At 44.5% G+C, this 22,443-nt stretch overlaps 1 long non-coding RNA gene across 2 annotated transcripts; it reads right to left on the reverse strand.

Annotated features, from left to right (window-relative positions):
- Positions 1 to 7,948: 7,948 nt before the first annotated feature.
- On the reverse strand, positions 7,949 to 16,912 carry LOC129386432 (uncharacterized). Of its 2 annotated transcripts, none has more exons than XR_008613819.1 (3): positions 16,670 to 16,912; positions 14,121 to 14,450; positions 7,949 to 8,066 (listed from the first exon to the last, which is right to left on the reverse strand). It is a non-coding gene; the product is annotated as an uncharacterized lncRNA (long non-coding RNA). The 2 variants fall into 2 exon arrangements; XR_008613818.2 differs by having other exon boundaries at positions 7,949 to 8,112.
- Positions 16,913 to 22,443: the final 5,531 nt, after the last annotated feature.

Below are 22,443 nucleotides of genomic sequence, written 5' to 3' on the forward strand. Positions count from 1 at the left end.
GCCGGTTATTTCACGTAGGCCCCGGCACGTCGACGAATACGTGACCACCTTCCCACGGCTAGACCTGGTTCTTAGCGCTGCGGAAGCGAGGGTATCATATTGTTTGTGTCGGCATCGGCGGCGTTGTCCCTGAAACCAACTCCGCAGCTGGGGTTGACTCACTATCGGCGTCAGCGGCATCAGTCAGTCGCTGCTATCTCTTCCCTCCTCCCTTTATCGTGTTGTCCGCTTGCTGCGCGCGCTTCTGCCCCCATCGTTTGCCGCTGGGTGTACACGCCGCCCCCCTCCCCCCTCTTTCTGCGAGTCTCCGGTTGTCAAAGCGCCGGCTCGAACTTAATTCCTTTCTTCGCTCCTCCTCCAATGCAACCCCTGTGCGGTGGCAATCAGAGAGCCAGATCGGTGGCGGCGGATCTGTATATGTGCACCGCCCGAGCCGAAATTGCCGCTGCCGTTCGCCCTGTGCGGTGGCAATCAGAGAGCCAGATCGGTGGCGGCGGATCTGTATATGTGCACCGCCCGAGCCGAAATTGCCGCTGCCGTTCGCCACTGCGAAATTATCTGCCAGGTCTTTCTGAGCCATGAGCGAGACGACCGATGGAAGTCCTCCGTCTGCTGCTGCTGCTGCTGCTGCTGCTGCTAAACGAGCTGCCAGAGCAGAGGCCCAGCGCCGTCGCCGTCAGAATCCAGAGGTGCGTGCCGCCGAAGCAGAAGCTTACCGTCGCCGCCGTCGAGAAGATCCAGGAGTACGCGTCGCCGAAGCAGAGGCTAAGCGCCGCCGCCGAGAAGACCCTGCCGTTCGCGCCGCCGAAGCGGAGGCTCATCGCCGCCGTCGAGAGCAACCAGCAGTAAGCGAGGCTGAAGCAGAAGCTCATCGCCGCCGCCGAGAAGACCCTGCAGTTAGCGCCGCCGAAGCGGAGGCTCATCGCCGCCGTCGAGAGCAACCAGCAGTAAGCGAGGCTGAAGCAGAAGCTACACGCATACATGTGTTGCTCGATTTCTTTGCCTCAATCTATCGAAAAGGTGAAACAGCTTATTTGCTGCGCTCAAATTTCGCATTAGGAAGTAACGTAATCGTCGGTAATTTTTTCTAAGACAAAGAATGGAATGAATAGCTAAGAGTATTGTTGAAAGTAAATATGTTGTCATATTTGTGATTTGTATTGTTTGGCTATAATATTGTTTTCCAATGTTTGTGTTTTTTGTCCCTTGATAACATTTTTTTGTATATTCATTCCTCCTTGGACTCAAGTGAGTAGGCAGCATTTATAGATGAATTTCAGAAATTTAACTATCCTCCACGACAGGCAATACCATGAAACCTAGGTCGAGTTGAACTGCTGCTGTTCTTAGTTTGGTCATCAGGCCCATGATGGTATTACCGAATGTTTCGGCAATTTTGATGCGATATTTGAATTATCGGAGGGTTGAAAACAATGACGTACAGCTCTTCACTCATTTTTTCTGGAAAATTTTTCAGCTTCCCTTTAAGCGAAACTTCGCGCCATGCTGACTGCTTCGCCTGTCTTGAACCTTGCTTATCAGCGTTCTAAAATTCGGTCTTGTGCACCTACAGTCCCGACGGCAGACCGACATAGCAGCAGGCATGGCTGGTGATTCACGATTCAAGACCGTTGAGCACGTTGAGGCAGCGCAGCAAGGTAGTATTGATTGCCGCACATCGACGTTCGAGGGCTGTCATTAAAAGCTACATCAAGCAAGTAGCGCACGAGCTCGCGCTGCAGCGCGATTCGCATGTACGTTACTGCGAGCTCATATGCATTGCATCAGTTATTTATCATGCAGTTGCTAAAGGGACAGATGGCCGCTACTACAGTGCAGGCATAACTACTTGTCTAGCGGCATGCAGTAAGCAAAGATTGCAGGACGCCCGCCGTTTCGCGGCATGTCGGAAGACCGCTCACGTCGCGGCGCGTACGATCGTGCGCTCGAGCAGCTCGTAGTACATCGCGGCGTGCTGAAACACCGCTGCCGTCGCGACGCGTACCGTCGTGCGCTCGAGCAGTTCCGTACACATGACGTCTGCTTATCGCTGCTGTGAATTCATTTATAGCAAGCATTTCCTCGCGTTTGTGCGCCTGAATTTAGCAGCGTGCAAACATTACCTGAAGTTCAACTTCGTACGCGACTCGCTTCACTTGCGATTGACACCGCGCTAAAACTTCGCCGCGTATTTCTTGAACGGCGTACACGTATGCGGCGTTGCATAATTTATTGCCTTTACGCAGCGTGCCACCCCTGAAAAAATCTTCGGCGCCCGATATCAGAGAAATTATTGCACAAATGCGCCTACGTACATACATGGCTGTGATGTCACTCAGAGTGACACGTGACAGATTCAAGGCAGCATCAGTTATTTGTTGAATCTTTTGCTTCAGTGGACCAATTAAAGTTTAGAGAAATGATGAAAAATGCAAAGCGAATATCTGGGTGCTTTTGTTTTACTTCGCACTGTAGCAAGAGAGATGAACTTCCATTTCGTCTGCTCTTTCCGACGTTTGCGCGCAGAGAACGGAAATATATGTCATTTTTCTACCGTGTTCCAGCACTGCGATCATGCTCTTTCATCCTCTTGCGTCTGCCTCAGTGCTGGGGCGCTGGGGCACTGACTTATACTGCTAATCACGTGTTTTCGTGCAGAGCGCGCATTATCGTTCGTTACGGGAAACGAGACAGGCGCAATAGCTCGCGTGCGACACCGTCACCGGAAGTGTGCCGGTGACGGCGTGGAAGAAGAAGACGGTGAATAAAGAAGCTGGCAGGAGGATTCAAGACTTTTTTGAACCCAGCTGTAGCTAATTTTTCAGAATATCAACACCTCCTATTCCCTTGGCCCAAAAATTCCTTTCACACCAGAAAAACTGAAGTCATCTGTACCCGATTACGTTGTCGACTACCAAAATTAAACTTCTATCGTCACAGGGCTGGTCTGGTTCCCTCCCCTCTGTGCCCAGTCTGTGGTGAAGATGAAACAATAGATCATATTTTCATATTCTGCCGCCGTTTTACTTTAAGAAAAAATATATAGAATCAAGATTTACGCAGCTTGGTTTAAGCTGTTCAATTATAAATATCCTTTCTCTAGGAGCCTCCTCTCTTGGAAAGTGCCACAGGGATATTTGCTCAAGCGTGGAAGAATTTATGATTGCTACAAAGAGACTGTCTTGAATTCTTAAACATTTTATTTTTGTTCGTTTCCTCCAGTTAAGGTTGACCAATTTTAGTGTTTAATAAAGATTGCCTAATTTCACCCAAACCTTGGCCAATCCCCCACAGTGGGTGTGCGCCATCGCATAAGGAACACCATACCATACCATACCGTACCAATTTGCCCGCCGCGCGATCCCTCGGCTCCGGTATGGGAGAATGCAGTGAAGGAATTTCGCTTGCGGAGGCGAGATATGGGAAAATCGAGAGAGTGTTTATATAGGCGTGGCGACGCTCGCCTCCTGAAATCATGGGTTTGCGGCACTTCAATCATTCTCTCTCTCCTGTTAATGAACCAATTCGAAAAATTCTTGTGGTAGAACACTTCTTAGAGGGCACGTAACAACTTTCAGCGTATAACCAAAATTTCTTATGTAGCCTGTGAGGGGCCCTTTAAAACACTCGGTAAAAATCGGGTGGACCGTGGGATATTGTTACAGGTCTGTCGAACTTCACAGCCCCCTACTGTAGCACGAGCATTAATTGCTGACAAGCCTGTGGCAGAAATAAAGTTTTATGAAACCAGATGAATGCATATGTCATGCTCTTGTGGTGCGCTGCGTGAACGAAAGCATTCGTTGCCTGCCTGCACAACCGTTTGCACTCGAGTGAATTTCGAGCACACCGTAATGATGTGCAAGCTTCACAGCACTATACGCAAACATTGCCGTAAGGCTAGTGGCAAAGGTGCGATGTCATGAAACCAGATGAATGCATATACCACGCTCTTGTGGTGCGTGAATGAAAGCATATTGGTTGGCTGCCTGCGCAAACGTTTGCATCTCGAGTTAATATCGAGCAGACCTTAATATCTGCAGTTTTGTCCAGCGCTTCATCGCACTACACGCAAGAATTGCCGTAAAGCCTGTGGTAGAAATAGTTTCATGAAGTCAAATTAATGCATAGACCGCACTCTTGTGGTGCAGAAAGTGGACAAAGGATTCGTTGCCTGTCTCCACAGTAGTTGGTCACGTTGATTTGTATGAGCATACAGGTTCATGTGCCATATTTATCTCTGTGATGAGAAAATAAGCAATAATGTCAACTGCTACATATATATGTCGATGCATGCACGTGCTTTATTACAAAGTGCAGGAGCAGTACATTTTACTGCGTGAGTAAACCATTTATGAAAACAGTGTGTTCCCTGAGCATTGTAGCTATCTAATAGCCTAGGAAGTGCGTCTGTAGTGGAGGTTGCATTTTTTTTTTGTATTCGCAAAGTTAAATAACTGAATATTTGCTTTCCAAAAAGGAAAGCACATTTCGCAATGGTACGTGCGCTGCGTGAGTAAATTAACAAGGCAGCAGATTAATTAGGATAGGGATTTATACAAAAGTACAGAGTATCTTTTTAAATGTTTTCTCAAATGTTTTCAGTGTAGAGTAAGGAGTTGCATATGCGTCCCGCGCTGATTTTTCTCTATTTTCTTCAGGCTTTTTGTTGAACCTTGATGTAACAAAGACGTAACATTCAGCACTCTACTTTGTCACATCAAAATTTTGTCACAATTAAATACTGCAGCCTACTGTACGTGCCGCACATGTGTCCCGAAATTTTGGCCCCTCTTAGGAAGTCACTGTTTCACCCGAAACTTAGATGACGCTACTTCCAACATTCACGAACCCAGAAGCCACGTCGGCTTGCCGCCTTTACACCGGCCGCAAATTACTTTAAAAGAATGTGGCACGCATGGGCCGTGTATGCGCTCAGCTGCGCGCGGACAGCCATGCACGGGCATGGCCGGGCAAGAAACCCACGCTCTCCTACCCCAGCGCGCTTGATCACGGTACGTGGACAGCGCGCATAAGGCTGCCATCCTTCTCGGCTCACCCTCGCACCCTTTCATTCGCAATTAACCCCAGCATGTGGGATGCAGCTGGGCTCTATATATAATTTTTATTGCACTTGACTTGAAACGGAACATCAGGGCGACAGCGAAAGTTTGCCTAGGGTGTTCAAATAATTGCTATCGCAATAATACACTATAGAGAAAGGTATTATGGAAATTATCTGTGGATGGGTCGAAACTCCCTTAATTTTCGAATCACGCACCCATCCACGGGCTCGCTGCACACATATGGATCCCGCGCGGCACGGTGCATCGATCATTAAGGCACGTATCGGTCTTCTCTAGCTTAAGATTATTTCAGCAGTAGTCAGTTGGCGAGAAGCTTAATTTTGAACCTATGCGCTATTGTCGTACCTGAATTTCAAAAGTACATGGACCATATATATGTTGGCAAAATAATCGCAACTCACTCAGACTTGCCAAAATTATACTTAGCTGCTCACATGAACTCATAAGAATTCTACTCAGCAGGGCTCACTCGGGCTCAAACTCGCCAAAATACTGCTCAGCTGGGCTCACTCAGACACATGGGGTGATCTGAGGGAGTTGATTCATGAGTTTGCCAGCATATGACGTGTGCTGAACCACAAACTTGGCTTTCTTGAGTAAAAACAGTTGGTCGGAGCAACATACATCCCGGTCTGTATATGGATGCACATATCTGTGTAATGCAGAGAGCGCGACATTATAAAGGCTCCCACAGTTTCCATGCCATGCTGCAGCTCGTTTCAATCATGTCAAATGCAATACCCCAGCCAGCTTTGAGTCAGTCAATCAAATTCGATTATTTACTTGTCTCATCACAACACCTAATTTTCCTGCCTAAGGCCTTGGGTGAATTTTCCTTGGCATCCATTCCGTTACTTTAAAGGTTACCAGTTATGTTGCCTACGAAATTTGAAGTTGTGCACATGTTATGTGGACTCCATGCCAGACTGGTAGTACTGCACGCGTTTTTGCAGTTAGGTCTAGAGTTACAGAATCTCGTGTGGGAGCTACTTTGGTTAGCAACTGTAGCTTTGGAGTAAACACGTGCATGAGAGAGTGCTTAAGTGTTACCTTTTTAAGACTGGGAGCACCAAGGCAACTTGTGCAGTCACGATTCATCACATACATTATTCAAGTGAACTCCAAAAGTGAAGCTCTTCATTAACATTGGCTGAAATTGGATCTTTAGCAAAGTGATCATGCATAAATATGTATGTCACGACAGAACACTTCGTTTCTCACAGGCTTTGGTTCACAATTGTTTATAGGTTCACAAAAATTGTGCAGTGGGCTAGTTGATTGAACATACTTAACACTTGTGCAGAGCAACAAAGGGACAGGACTTGAGCGAGAAAACAACACGCGACACCTGAGCACAAACTATCAATTGGTGATTATCACAAGACAATGATTCTGCTGAAAAGTAGGAACCAAAGGAAAAGAGAAGTCGTGGAAGCATACAACATCAAGATGGGCCCACAGGGCTCATGTGTCAGCGCCCCATTTATTTCACTCAGCAATAGAGATCAGCGTAATCACAAACAATAGAAGGTGTAGGTAGACCAGGAAGAGGACTCCTGTGCATGCGTGTAGGCTTTATGTATGCTTCATTAGGAGAAAAATAAACCAGTTAATAGTTTGCGCTCAGGTGTCATGCTGTTTTCTCGCTCACATCCTGTCCCTTCATCGCCCTGTGCAAGTGTTAAGTTCTAGGTTGTTCACTACGTGATATAGGAAGGATAAAATTGATGGAAAATCCCAATATCCTCGGGCGTATTGCAAAAAATATGGCCCAAATCAAGTGTAATTTTAGGCTTCATTGTCCTCTTTTATAGGACAAATAGTAATAGTTGTTTGGATTCTAAGGATGCTGGTTGCTTTTTCTGACTTAACCTAGGCCATGCTCAGCTCTCAGTGGAAAGGAACAGGTAAACAGGAGTACTTGGCATATAAGCTGGAGGTAGCGCTCCACACAGACTCAAGCTCAACATACTGCCTGCTTCCACAGCCCTGGGGGGCTATTCTGTATATGTTGACTAAGTGGACTGTCCAGTCTAGTACACGCTGAATGAATAGAGCAAGAGAGCCCACGGTGACGATCGCCGCTTGCTCTACCAGCACAGAGCTCTACCTAATCAGTATGCGCTGAAATAGTCCACTTAGTGGACCCTTACAGAATCCTTCCCTGGAGTGATCTTTGTGTTGGTAGGTTGGAAGTATTGCACTTTTTCTCCTTTCATGTAGGCAGTTCCCACACATGAATGTCATTTAACAAATTGCATTCATATTGCATTCGGTCTACAAATCTTCACTTTATGCTTATAACCAGGCCCACCATCTCTTGTCCTGCATATTTATAACTTTCTAATTTCTGCATCAACACTCCACTTATTCATAGCAAATTGGAGTCATTCTCCATTATACCCTCAAGCACTTGAAATAGATATTGCAATAACACCAAGGACAGTAACATGAAAATCTTGTTGGGCTTGTAATGGTGCTGAAGGATGCACACATACCATTTATGCTAAAATTCTCAGCAGACATTCCAAACTTTGTACGAGTTCGACTTTAGCTGGCTAAACTGAATGATGCATTTTGAAGGCAATCCTTAAGACACTTCGTCAAACTGAACAGCGCATTTAGTTGTGTTCATCTACCGATTATATGACTGCTGCCTTGAGCATTGTGCTTGTTATTTCGCCTTTCGTTTCTGTACTATCAAGTTCAAGTACGCATGTACTTTACCATTGTACAAGTAGAAAGGCTTCAAGGCTTTTCCTGGGCATTCAACAGTCACTATTTATTTCTATAAACCTTCCTGCATCTGAAGGCTAGAGAAACTGATTAATCCATGCTGGCAATATGAAAACACAGGTATATAAACAGAAAATGTTTATTTTCAGCACTGATGTTCTTGCTTATGTAGATATGGTGCTGGCTCCCTCCCTCCTTGCCCGAAGCATGTGCTTGCTGTACACAGCACCAGATAATGGCTTCCTAGGTCAAAAGATCAAATTGAAATAAAAGACATTTTGTTTTAGCTCTGGAAAGAGAAAGCAGGATTGAGACATTAACATGTAAAGAAATACTTGCCTAAAGAAAAATTAATACACAAGCAAATTCACTAAAGAGGTTCACTTTCAAGAGAAAAAGTATGGTTACAATGAAAATGACAAAGAAGCTTCACTGCTCATTGAGGTTTCGGTTCAGTATTTGTTGAGCCATGACGCTTAGCATGCTACATCTTGAACGTTATGCCTAGTAGAGCAATATTGCACTTTGAACAATGTAGTGCCTATTTTAATGAACTGATAAAGAACACTGAAACTCCAGGCTAGTTTGGTCTGCATAATATATGATACAGACACTGTACTGGATTCATTTAGTGTTTTTGTCGCTGATCTCATTAACAAAATTAATTCACACCTATCCTACATGAAATGCAGTTACTTCTTTGAAGCTTCATCTAGTCCTTGAATTTGCTGCATGCTTATGTCTAAAAGGGTTCGTTTGGTTCCAGTTAATGTGGTACATCTAAGCAACTGCTATTACATGCCCATAGTGTTCGCTTGCATGTACAAAACATCCTTGGCCCTTTCAATGCACAATACTGATTACATTTGACACTTGGGACTCGTGCAAGGTGCCATTTAGGATTATATGCCTGTCCACATCTGATAATACCTTCATAGCTGGGTCATTCCCATGCCAAATGCTTTGGTTATTACTGCGATCATCTCACATTTTCCTTTAGAATCTTGTCCACTTTTAAGGAAGCATCCCACGACACAGTGTCACCATCCTAGTGGTGCGCTATAGAGTTAACTCATGCGCTTGTTGTAGCAGATGACGTCAACTGAAGGCCACTGAAGATAAAACTCTCTGCGAGAATTCCTTTTGCACAAGAAATGCAAACAATACAGAATAGTCAAAATGCAGTTATCTGGCAAGACTGGCTGCATCCATTCATTCATTCATTTCATTTCATTTATTTATACTGTCAGCCCTCGTCGGGCTATTACAGGAGTGGAGAATAAAAACAACAAAAAGAAACATAGAATGCGACCGAGTTACAAGCTTTGACTCACAAAGCTTGTCTTAGAATGGAAACGACACATGAAATACAACATACAAGGGAAAGTAATAAAGAAACCATACACAATTTCGCACCGCATCGCCATAGACACAATAAGAGTCACATTTCATTTCATTTATTTTACCCTCAAGGTAGATAGTACGTTAAAGAAGGGAGGGGCTAAGAGAAAACAAAATAAACATCGGTAAAAGTAACTCAGACAAAATAAATAGCAGTATTAATAATTCCAAATTATGAGTTGACATCCGATGATAACAAACAGAAGTACAAAAGATACAAATACAAATGTGATGTACACAATGGTAAAGAGGTTCGAAAAACATTATGTACAGTAGATTTACAAAATGCATTGTTAACTATTTGATCATGGTACTGATGAAGATGCTCCAACAGAGACAGGTACATACACATAGGCAAGACAAATGGTAAGTATATTACAAAAGTTCGTTTTCAAGTGCGTTTCTAAACATAAGTTGATTAATTACACCTGTTAATGAAGAGGATGAGCTGTTCCAGTCATTGCTAGTCACTGGTAAGAATGCATTCGCGCCTACGATAGTATTAAAATGCGATATGCTAACTCTCTGATTATGATCACGGCGAGAAGAAATGAAAGATGCTGCTGGCCTGATCCAAAGAGTGTGTAAAAAGGTGTTATGATAATAGATTTTGTGAAAAAGAGAAATTCGCGAGTGTTTTCGGTGGTCGGATAAGAGAGGCAGGTTTAATAAACATTTCATGTGTGTTACGCTTGCTTTCCGATTAAGTTATTTAAAATGAAACAGGCTTCCAGCGTGTGTATTAGTGTTGAATGCCAGGGATCCCATATTGATGAAGCATACTCAAGTTGCAAGCGAACATAAGTGGTATACAGTAATTGTTCTAATGATGATGGTGCATGAGAAAAATTTCGGCGCAAGTACCCTAAAGTGTGGTTAGCTTTGGGCACTATAATATCTATATGCGATTTCCAAGACAAATTGTTAGTTATGGTCACTCCTAAACAACGATACGAGGTCACACATCCGAGTGATATATTAGTGAGAGAGTAATTAGGAGAACTAGAGTTAGTACGAGAAACCCATGTAAAAGTAAATGCATACATATTGGGCAATTCACAATGTGTTATTACAAAAAATTGTGCTTTTAAGACTTTCCAAAAAGGCAGATAAGGACATCAACGTTACAAGAGAGTCGGGTAACAAATTCCAGTCTCTTATCGCCCTAGGAAAGAAACTGAACTTGAAGCAATCATTGCGGGCGAGTGAAGGAGGAATGCACATACTATGACGATGCCTTGTTGACGCGTTCATAGGAAGCTCAAAATAACCATCTGGTTTAATATCTACTTGATTGTGAATAACTTTGAAGAGGAATTTTAATCTGTCGTATTTCTGAGCTCAAGTGGTGCTAGATCAGCTAATTGACATAACTCTGTTGGAGAATGGATGTGACGATATTCATTAAATATAAACCTGGCAGCTAGCCTCTGTATTCGGTCAAGTTTAGAACAGTTGGTTATGGTGGGGGGGTCCCAAACGATTTTAGCATATTCAATAATTGGTCTAACTAGAGTTTTGTAAGCAAGACATTTAATTTCAGGGGTCGCCCGTTTGAAGTTCCGCCTCAAAGACTACAGGGCTCTAAGCGATTTGATGCACACATTTTCTGTGCGTGTATTCCAGCGTAAATCTGATGTAAAAGTTAAACCCAAGTATTTGTGTGTTTCAACGTTCTCGAGTTTGTTGTCATCAATGTAATACGAGTAACTTAAGGGTACGTTAAATAGACACAGACACTGGCTTTTTAAGGGTCTATGACCATTTGCCAATCGTCGCACCATTTTTTAATTTTTTGTAGATTTTAGTTAAGTTCTTCTTGGTCTTGTCTCGATTGAATTTTGTTATAAATGACGCAGTCGTCGGCAAACAAGCGCAACAGTACTGTGATGTCATCAGGCATATCATTAATAAATACGAGAAATAAGAGTGGTCCTAGTACCGTGCCCTGATGTACACCAGACTCTACAAGTGAGAGTACAGACTGGCAGTTTACAATTTGAACATACTGTTCTCTGCAATGAAGGTAAAACGTGAACCATTTTGTGATTGCGGGATCTTTTAATATGGCGTCTATTTTGTGTAATAACTTAGGATGAGAAACTTTATTAAACGCTTTTGCAAAGTCTAGGTACACTATGTCGGTTTGGCCACGTGAATTAATGGTTTGGGAACGGTCATGTACAATTTCTATAAGTTGAGTTGTCATGGAGAATTTTCTTCTGAACCCATGTTGACGGCTGTATAATACCTTATGGTAATCCAGATATTTAATTATATGTTTTGATACAATATGCTCCAGTAATTTTGAACATGCGCTGGTAAGGGAAATTGGCCGGTAGTTGTTGACATCTGCTGTTGTGCCGCCTTTGTGTATGGGTACGATTTTGGCACGCTTCCAAGGACTGGGGAAACAGCCGGTAGGAATAGATGACTGAAATATAATGGCAAGATATTTTGAAACCCACTCAGCATACCTGTATAAAAATTCGTTGGGTATTTCATCTGGTCCAGGCGATTTCTTTATATTAATGTTGAGGAGCAAGTTAAGAATTCCTTCTTCACTAATTGCTATATCCTCTACTGGGACCCTATCGGAGGTATCTACAAAGTGTGGAACCGTACCGTTATCTCGCGTAAGAACAGACGAGAAAAAATCACTAAAGCTGTCAACCTGTTTATCGTTATTTTGGCTCGCATCCACGTGTGGTCGCTTATCCTCAAGATTAACGTAGCGCCAAAATTTTTCGGGCTCTTCTGCAAGAAATTTTTTAAGTATGATGCTATAAAACCTGCTCTTGCTCTCCCGAACAAGTTGTTTTAACTGTTTACTTAGTTGTCGAATGGGTTCCTTATATTGTGAGGTGGGATTTTGCGAACGGGCTTTTCGTTTCCTTTTCAGTTTCCTTTTAATATGTACAATTTCCCTCGTCATCCAAGGATTTTTCTTCCTGACAATTTTGCGGCGTTTGGGGACAAAACGTTCAATGCACTGTGCAATGCACTGCACAATGTTTGAAAAAGTTTTCCAGAGCAGGTCTGTACTGGCTCCGGAACAATAATGCATTAAAAACTGGTCGAGGGACTGTTCTAAGAAGTCAAGTGCACCGACGTCATCAGCAGCTTGAAAATCTATAATGAACTTCTTTGAATGAGTACTAGGCATGTCTGCAGTAACGTTTAAAGATAACAAAACCATATTATGGTCGGATAGACCCTCTGCAACCTCAAAGCAAACAAGAGAAGACATCAAGCCTGGCGATTCAAAAACCAAATCAAGAATCGAGGACGTCGTTCCGCATACTCGTGTGTAATCCATTACAACCAGGGTTAGCTCGTAACAAAACGCAAGCTCTAGTAGTTCACAACTGGCGGCTTCTACCGGTCCAGGGGATTGGGACGGCCAATCAATCCATGGTAAGTTAAAGTCACCTAGGATGAGAATGTTATCACCTAGGTGCAGATTCAAATCCATAAAGTTCATAAGTTGAAACAACGCATCTATGGGGCAACCGGGACGACAGTACACACGACCTATGAAAACTGTACGACTGCCTAAGTTAGTTTAATCCATACTGCTTCAATATCACTGTCAATTGGCAGAATAGCGAATGAAAATGTTGCTTTTAATCATAATGGCAACACCACCACTCCTTCTCCCTCAATCTTTTCTTATTACTATGTACCCGGAAGGTGTTATTTTCGCATCGCATTTGTTCATGTGTGACCGTGTTTCTGTTATGACCAAGATGTCTGGGTCATGTTCCAAAGAAGCACATTCCAATGCATCAGCCTTGTTCATCAGGCTTCTGGCATTTAAACTTATGATTTTAAAAGCAGAGGGTTCCGGGTGATGAGTTCATGCCGTAGTTTTATCGGGAGAGGCGTGCCACTTGCTCCGCTCGTTTGTTACGTCATTCCAAGTGTACATAGTTTTATCAACTCGGAGCTTGTCAAAAAATAGTTTAACCTTGGCACCCTTAATTCTTTCTTCTTCCGATGATTTCCAATGTTTCTTGCGGATTTCAACGACTCGCCTGGAAAAGTCTTCATTATAGCTAAATCGTGCACCTTTGAGTTTCCTGCAGTTGCTCAAAATTCTAACTTTATCCCTGAAGTCCATAACTCTAAGAATAATTGGACGACTTTGACCATGGATTTTTTTTCCTAACCTATGTATTCGTTCGATCGAGTTTAGTTGTTGTTTTAATATACCTTCTAAGATTTCCTCGTTCACCTTTTTCATCAAAATTTCATCTGTTTCGGGTTATTCCTCCTCTACTCCTCTTATAAGATTATTTCGCCTAGAGCAGTTATCCAAGTCCTCAGTTTGTCTTCTCAAAGCAGCCACGTGCACATCTAGTGTCTCAACACAACTTTCCACTTTGGCAAGTCTGTTCTCAATTTGGTCCATGTTCTGTAACTTCTTTTCGATATAAACAAGTTTACTTTGAATTTGCGTTATGTTTAATTCCTATGATACCTGTTTTTTGTTGAATTTCGGTAATTTTTGACAAAATTTCTTTTTGGTTCTGAAGCATTACTTTAACCATATCCTCCAGCGGAGGCCCAGGGTTTTCTTCTAAAAAATTATGGGGTTTTACGTGCCAAAACCACTTTCTGATTAAGAGGCACACCGTAGTGGGGGAATACGGAAATTTCGACCACCTGGGGTTCTTTGACGTGCACCTAAATCTAAGCACACGGGTGTTTTCGCATTTCGCCCCCATCGAAATGCGGCCGCCATGGTCGATATTCTTCTGCATCTCCGGAAAGCATAAGTAACAGGCTTGCCATTTAAAACACATCATTCAAACAATCCAGCACTATTTGTGGACACGGCAACACAACAAGACATAAGGAATTCTTAGAAAAGCCTGTTTTTCGACCACCTACCTGCACGAAGAGCGGCACATTAGGTGTCATCGTCACGACAGTGCTGCCGTGTCCACTGAAGAAAGCAGGCACTGGTAGTCCTTTTAAACCCAACGGCGAGGCGATCCACTTATCGGTGAGTGACGTCATCGTAGCTTTGCGCGATCCTCCGTAGGCATCATGCACATGTGCAGCAGCTGAGATTGTTGGGGGCGTAGAAAAGGTACCGAAAACGTTGTCGAAACGAAGCGGCAACGGAGTTCCCAATTCAGCGCCACGCCAGCAGCATCCGTCGCTTGTCGAAATCGTTGTTCACGAGGCCGAAGTGAGAACAAGGCATCCAGCGGCAATCTGCACGAAGAGCGGCACATTAGGTGTCATCGTCACGACAGGGTTGCCGACAGGGTTGCCTTTGGTGCAATTCTGAGGTGGCTCCATGTTATGAGAGGCTTGGCGATCATTGCCATGTGACTGCTCGGGACTCTATAAAATGCAAGAATTGCCTTCTTCATCCACCTGTTAATCAACAGCAAACTTGAATGCGTTGCAACGAATAAATGAAGCCATGCCAATGGGTCTTGTCAGGATTGGGGGCTCAATCCCATCGCTCGAGATCCGTTGCCAAGATTGGAGTCCGGCATGAATTCGAAGGTAGCTGGCCCATGCCGTCGTCCAACTTAAACACGCTGACGACGTTGATGAAGGGAAGAACTGCTTCTCATCGAGAACGAGGAAAGTGGGTTTATTTACAGAAATTAAATCAGTCTAACATGACTGCTTAAGAGAAGAGTGTCAGTCCAACATGACTGCTCAAGAGAAAGTGTGTCAGTTCAACCTGACTGCACGAGAGAAGTGTGTCGAGCCTCCGCCCAACAGCAGTTTTTAAACGCTCGGTCCTTCGGCGATACAAGGCAGCGAATGTTCGTTTCGTCATCGCAAAACTAGCCGCCTCCCGCGACATGGTGACGCACACACACACGCAAACACACAGGTGCGAAGGACTGGAGCCGACGACCGAGAGGAGTCGTTCCGGGAAGCTCGGAGACATCCTGGGTAGCTCGTTGTCCCGCTGCGGCCTGCTCATGCGTAGCAAAATCAGGTTCGCACTGGGGACCTCGGGCACAATAGTTCGTCCATCGAACCCGTTTCGTCACAACGGAGATGGGGCTGGTGGATGGGGGCGGTTTTCAGCACAAAGCCCGCTTCTTCGAACGCAGTCTTGCTGCAGCGACGGAGAGTGGGGAATGCGCGCCTTGTCCCCCAGTCGTAATTGGGTGGCAATTTTTCCTTGCAGCTCGCCATTCTTAACAGTCTTGCTCTGAATATCCCTCCGGATGGCATTCTCAATAGACGTATTAATTTGAAACTGAAACCCACGCTTAGCCTCCTTTTTGTTGTGATGTGCACTTCGAGCCTGAACTAAGTGCTTTAACAAATCTCAATTTGCTCTTGCATTTAACATCAGGCCTCAAATACCTAATACAATGAAATACAATGCTCCAGATTCATTTTGTCCACAAGAAAATGCCGCATGAGAGAAATCAAAGCACTAGTGCTAAGGTGATGTTTGTCAAAGCCGTTAACTAAACTGTATGCCCATGTGACTGCTTCATTCACACTGTATTTGCACTTTGAATGAGTGAGCTGAAATTAAGCAAATCAGTGATTAAAAATTTGTCTGGTTGTAGAAATTTGCAGTGATGATACTGGCCTTGGCCATTTCGGAGTAGCGTTCGGAGCAGGCAAAAATGCTTTTCGTAGCAGTAAAATCGGCTTTCGGAGCAGGCAGAAATGCTTTGGAGCAGTAAAATGGGGCTTTCGGAGCAGGCAAAATTGCTTTTCGGAGCAGTAAAACGAACGTTCGAAACCGGGTGTCTGTTGAAACAATTGCAAAACATATGTGCAGCTTTCACAGCAAGTAAATAATAGGAAAGCAAGAAGTGCTGAGTGCTGTTCTATTATAGCCAAAATATAACAAATGCAACTTATTTTAATTATTAATACCACGAACTAGTCTAGCTTTAACTAAAGTTAGCAGACAAACAATGTGTAAATATACAATTATTGCACTTTATTATAAAACGTCTTAAGGCAACAACACTATCACAGCAGCTTGGGCGGATATTTGCATGTACTTGTACAGGAAAGATCACAGGAACAGATCTCATGATTAAATATCACAACAGTGGCCTTTCACAAAGGAAATAGAATACACTCACATGGGTGAGGCAATGTGACTGATAAAGCTGTCATGAAACAATGCAATGAATATATGCTCATGGAACTAGCACCACTTGTGAACAAACGTTTTACAAAAAGGAATACTCAAAATAGTGAGGCAGTGTGACTAAAGAACAATCCTCTTACGAGACAAACCAAGGAATACAATTATCCTAGTGAGGCAACATTACTAGCAAGCAAACCCTGTTGATAATAAAGCAAGGAACCCAGTAATGAGGCAGCATGACTAGAGAACAACCTTTTTACAAAACTAAGCAATACACTCACCCAAGTGAAGCAGCATGACTAGAGAACAAACCTTTACAAAAGATACCAGAGAATACACTCACTTGAGTAAAACACCAGGACTAGTGAACAACTGTGTGTATAGTCATGAGTGAGGCAGCTTGACTAGCGAAAAAACCTTTAACAAAAAAAGATAAAAAAAGCAGAGAATACACTCACTTGAGTGAAACTGCATGACTGACTGTGCGGGCCTAAACATACCACAGCGGGAACAATAGCACCTTGACAGAGAACCCCATTCATGAAAGCATATTTACTAAATTTAAGCAGACATTATGAATATACAGAAGCACGTGCAGCAATGAATATGAAGAAAATTCTGGTTATGTGCTCTAATAAACTGCCAACTAAAATGTCCAATGAAGAAAATTCGCACAAGTTTCAACATCAGTCGGGCTTGTGTCTACAAAACTACTGTCAAACCCCCGGAAAAGTACTTCACGTGCGTGCAGCCACTTTTCTTCTTTTACTTTCACCCATCTTTTCAGGGGCCACTGCAAGTCTAGATTTGCCCTCAGCCAGAAGAGAATTGCCACTTTCAATGTCAGTAAAGTCCTCTGACTTGAGGCCAAGGCTAATTAAAAGTTCAGCATTTGTTAGCATCTTTTTTGCGGTTTCTACTTCCTTTTGAAGGTCTGCTTGATCACCGCTGCTTGAGCCTGCCTCATCTGCCTTGTATTGCCGCTTCGCTGACTGCTCTTCCTTAGAAGCAATGCGTTCAGAGTAGAGTTTCTTTGCGTTCCGCACAACTCTAACAACCTCAGGCGTAATGCTGAAACGGCTGGGGTCACAACTGAAGCGCTTGCCATAGGACGCAACATGACGTATCCCATTGATGCTCTCTGCCGTTAGCTGCACCCTGTAATGAAGAAGTCTACGATTCTCACTAAAACCCATTTCGACACCTGCATTTCCATGGGGAATGCTGAGCAAAGCCTTTACCACTTTATTAGGTAGTGGATACTTGTGCGCGCCATCACTCTTTTTTAAGTCATAGATGACCTGCCAATATTTATCGATTCTCGGAGCACTTTCAACTGTCTCCAGTTGAAAAACTGTATACTCATCTATCAGGGATGAGATTTCGCTTGGCTGTATCACCTGAGGCAACCTTGCAGCTAAGCACCTCATTTCAGCTTCTGATGACTCCTCCTCCCTGGCCTTAGGAGAAAGGCAACGTAGGCTCCGCAGTGCCATGTTCCCAAAGGGCAATCGTGGTAGCAGATGTTCAGTGGCTTTTAAGTAGAAACTTCGGGCACCCAACCAAAAAGCCTTTTTCTGGGCTGGTTCCCTTGGGACATAGCTGCTTCTGTGTCTCCACCAACTTCGACAACAGCTTTCCACATTGCAGAATAGTGAATATCCAAACGTGGCAAGTCCTTGCCGTTAACTGTACGGTAAGCTTCGGTTTTCATAAAGCGACCAAGCAGCTTCTGAACGAGAAAGACCATCTCTTCATAGAATCGATGCACCAGTGGTCCACTTCCCTGTAGGAGTGATAGGAATGAAACAAAAATTTCAGAAATGTTCTTAATGAAGAGGAGCTTGGCATAGGTCTTGTCAGAGAACACCTTCCTCAGTCGTTCACGCAACTGGCCTCCTGTGCGACAGGATGTGTCTGACACCATGACTCTTCACAGCAGGATACTGCTCTATCAAGCGATCATGAGCAGGCCCCAAAGTGAGCCACCTTGAGCTCACATGGTGCAAAAATAGTTTCAGGAAGACCAAGTGTCACTTGTTCCGCTTTCATTGCTGCGCTCTGCACAGCTGAATTCTTAAAAAAGTAATAAACATCTATCACAGCCCCCTCGATGTCCGACCCGAAGGCATTCAATCCTCAAGCAAACGAGTTGTGCACTTTGTGCAGGCAGCACTCTCCTAAGTGGATGATATTCGAGTAAGCCTTTTGCATTTTCTTCAAGCTTTTCATTACATTTGGACCATCGGTAAAAAAGCAAATGAAGTTCTTCTGCGGAAGGTCCATCATTGCTTTCTGGATCTCACCTGCCAAAATTTCTGCTGTTGCGGAACCCAGCCGGTACGACTGCATGTGCTCCACTACTACCTGCTGCGCTTTGTCAGAGAAATATCTAACCACCACATCAAGCTGCTGACACCTTTGCTTTGGAATAGGGGTTTCATCTAGGGCAATAGAATAAAACATGTCTGCCTTGTTGAGCTCGTCGACCACAAGCTTCTTGAAGTATGAACCCAAGCCGTCAGAAACAATGTAAGAGGTTTTGGACCTCTTGCAAGAAAATTTCTTGGCCATTTCTGAATCCGGGAACATTTTTGGATACAAGTCAGTTGCTGTGTCTGCCCACGAATATGGAATGCTCTTTAGTGTCATACCAAGGACAAAAAGTGTCTCTGCGTGTCACTTGGTCATTCAATGAAATGTTTCATTGGCTTGCTAATTCCAGAGTTGGCTGAGTAGTCTTCAGTCTTTGTAGGACGCCTGAAGTGTCTCGGTGCTGCCTGGCAGAGTCGATGTGGCGCTTTGTGTCGGCATGCTGCCCTTACGCCGTGCTGCCTGCAGTTAATGCTGCTGTCGCACAAAGCACAAAAGCCAGTCGCTTCATTTGCTTGACGGCACCACAGTGATATTTTGTCACCATTTTGGTCAGTCTCAAGAAAAATGTCCTGATTGAACTTGGTGAAGCGGCCTGCACAAAAAAAAAGACAATTTCTCATTTCTACTAAATATTGCAATTTACGCTAAGCTAAAAGAAAATAAGGTTAAATTGCTCATTACCGACATTTTAGCATTACACGATATACCAGAAATAAAACTAATTCTTTCACATGTGCAAATGTTTATCAAGATCGCTTCATCAGTTAGTTTAGCACTTCAACCTTTGTCCTGTATTAAAACAGAGCCTAGAAGTTGAAATTGTACCTGGCAGAAAAACAACGGAGGACCGCCGAGACGCTAGACAAAGGGACGAGGTTTTATTGAGTGCCCTTTCGATTCCCTTTCTGTTCAACTTTTTCTGCCCCCGTGAACAGCTTGCATTATCACTGCCACGAGCGGCCACGATACGTTAGCTGTCATGCAAGTTCGGGTATAGCAAGCATACAGTTCCATAGTCCTGACTGAAATAGCTCACGCAAGCAGCGAATATTATAAGTTCTAAAGCATAATGCAGACATGTCTCAAAGTCAAATAAAAAGGTAGAAAGCGCTCAACTCCATGTACTATACATTACAGTAAGCTAACGTGACATCTTCAGTAGCTGTATGTATGCGAGCGACGACATGACGATCATTGGTGATCGCAGCGCGGCTGGATCCAGCCAGGGCGACGTCGCCGAGAGAAAACAGCGACTAGAGTTTCACTGACTTAAGCAACGGTTTTTCAGTATGCCTTTAATATGTATCTAGAAGAACAGCGCGGAATTAAAACTTTAAAGATGCGGAATTTTTTTTTATTCGCCTACGCGAATGGTTGCTTGATTGAACCTTCCCTCCGTCCGTGAAACATTTAACCTGAGGAGCTTTCGGCAAACAAGTTGCTTTTTTTTTTTTTTTTTTGGACGGAGCGCGCGCCTTCCCACATGCGGCCCAAACTTATCGCGCAGCCGTCATCACACATGAAATCGCACCAATGTGGTTCAGCCGAGGCGGAAGAAGCGCGTGCGGTGAACGCCAATTGCTCCTGAACAGCAGACCGCCATGTTTGCCGCTTTCTTGCCTACGCTGTTGGCACACATTTTTGACATATAGAACAGCAGCAGACAACGTGCTGGCTATGCCTTTACAAACTTAAGCAATACAAAATGCATAACAGATGCACCAACAGCTTTGCAAGCGCCATCGTGAAGTCGACATCCGATGGTGAGGGTTAGCACATCCCACGCAGGGCAGATTGCCGCGCGCGCCGCCAGTGCGGTAGCTCAAGCAATGCCGCTTTCGATGGTGACATAAGCGGCATCGATGAATTAGTTTCGTTTCTGGACCGGAGCAGACCCTTCGGCGCAGGGTGGGCGCAGATTTACCATATTTTGCGGAAATGTAGCAGGATGTAGCAGGGTTCACGCTTCGGCGCAGTTCAGCGTAATTGGCGCAGCGCTATCATCACTGAATTTGTCGCAGATCGATGAGCTGCAGTTCTGTTCTATATATTACACATGTAGGACTTCATAATGATCAAAACGCTCAAAAGCTTTCTGAACCACACACACACACACACACACACACACACACACACATATATATATATATATATATATATATATATATATATATATATATATATATATATATATATATATATATATATTCTAATATGAATATAGCACAAGATAGCAGCAGGCAGCGTCTCAACCAGAGCAGCTAAGGCAATCTCGAGCTCACGCCTCCAGGGCGACTGGCGATGTGGCTGCGGCGCCGGGCATTCCTCTTCACTACAATCGCCCCCCCCCCCCCCGCAGGAAAAGGAGCCATCCTGGCGACTCATGGTGAACATAGAATTATGGGGTCGTAGTACAGCTTCAGGCGTTGTACATGGACGGTTTCACGACAACGACAGCGTTGGTCCGTAGGTGGCGTGACAGGCTTGACAATATAGTTCACAGGCGATGTCTGCCCTACAACACGGTAGGGTCCTTGATATTTGGAGAAAATCTTGGATGAGAGTTCAGCAGGAATGGCGGGAACCCAAAGCCAAACATGCGAGTTTGGAAGAAAGTGACAATGTGGGTGATCATTGTCAAGTCTGGATTTTCATTTCCATTGGTCGACGGCTGTAAAGGAACGGGCGAGCTGACGGCATTCCTCTGCACGGCGGGCAGCTTCAGAGATGGGCGTACATTCGGATGAGTCAGGTTTGTACGGAAGAATGGTGTCGAGGATAGTCGAAGGTCGGCCATACAAGAGGATCAATGGAGAGAAGTTTGTAGTCGCCTGTGGTACAGTGTTGTAGGCGAACGTGATGAATGGCAAAATGAAGTCCCAATCAGTGTGATCAGAGGCAACATATTTGGAGAGCATGTCGCCAAGGGTGCGGTGAAATCTTTCCGTCGGACCATTAGTTTGAGGATGGTAGGCGGTGGTAGTGCGATGAACGATGCAACATTCAGCAACGAGCGCATTTACAACTTCGGAGAGGAAGACACGTCCTCTATCACTTAAAAGTTTTCGAGGTGCATCGTGACGGAGAATAACGTTTTTCAGGAGGAACGATGCTATATCGCGAGCGGTGGCAGCAGGCAGAGCGGCTGTTTCTGCGTATCACGTCAAATGGTCGATGGCGACTACTATCCAACGGTTCCCGGATGCCGTGCTCGGAAGGGGTCCATACAGGTCAATGCCAATGCGATCGAAGGGCCTGGACGGACACGGAATTGGTTGGAGTGGACCAGAGACATGCTAAGCAGGAACCTTGCGGCGTTGGCACTGAGGGCACGACCGAATATACTTGCACACAAAGGTGTACATGCCACGCCAATAAAACCTGGAGCGAAGCCGGGTGCACGTTTTGAAGACACCCGCATGTGCACACTGCGGGTCAGTGTGGAAGGCAGAACATATTTTACCACGAAGATGTCGAGGTATGACCAGCAACCACTTGCGGACGTCAGGTACGTAATTCCGGCGATACAGAAGTCCATACCGAATTTCAAAGTGAGATGCTTGACAGCGCAAAGCTCGAGAAGGTGAAGGAACAGTCGACGGGTTTGAAAGGAAGCGGATAAGAGTACTAATCCAGGCATTCTTGCGTTGCTCTGAAGCCATGTCACAGCCTGCTAGGAACGAAAGTACTTGGTCAATGGCAGAGAGGTAGGCATCGCTTTCGGTTGACACAGGTGAACGG

The sequence above is a fragment of the Dermacentor andersoni genome, chromosome 4, assembly GCF_023375885.2.
Source record: "Dermacentor andersoni chromosome 4, qqDerAnde1_hic_scaffold, whole genome shotgun sequence".
Taxonomy (NCBI): domain Eukaryota; kingdom Metazoa; phylum Arthropoda; class Arachnida; order Ixodida; family Ixodidae; genus Dermacentor; species Dermacentor andersoni.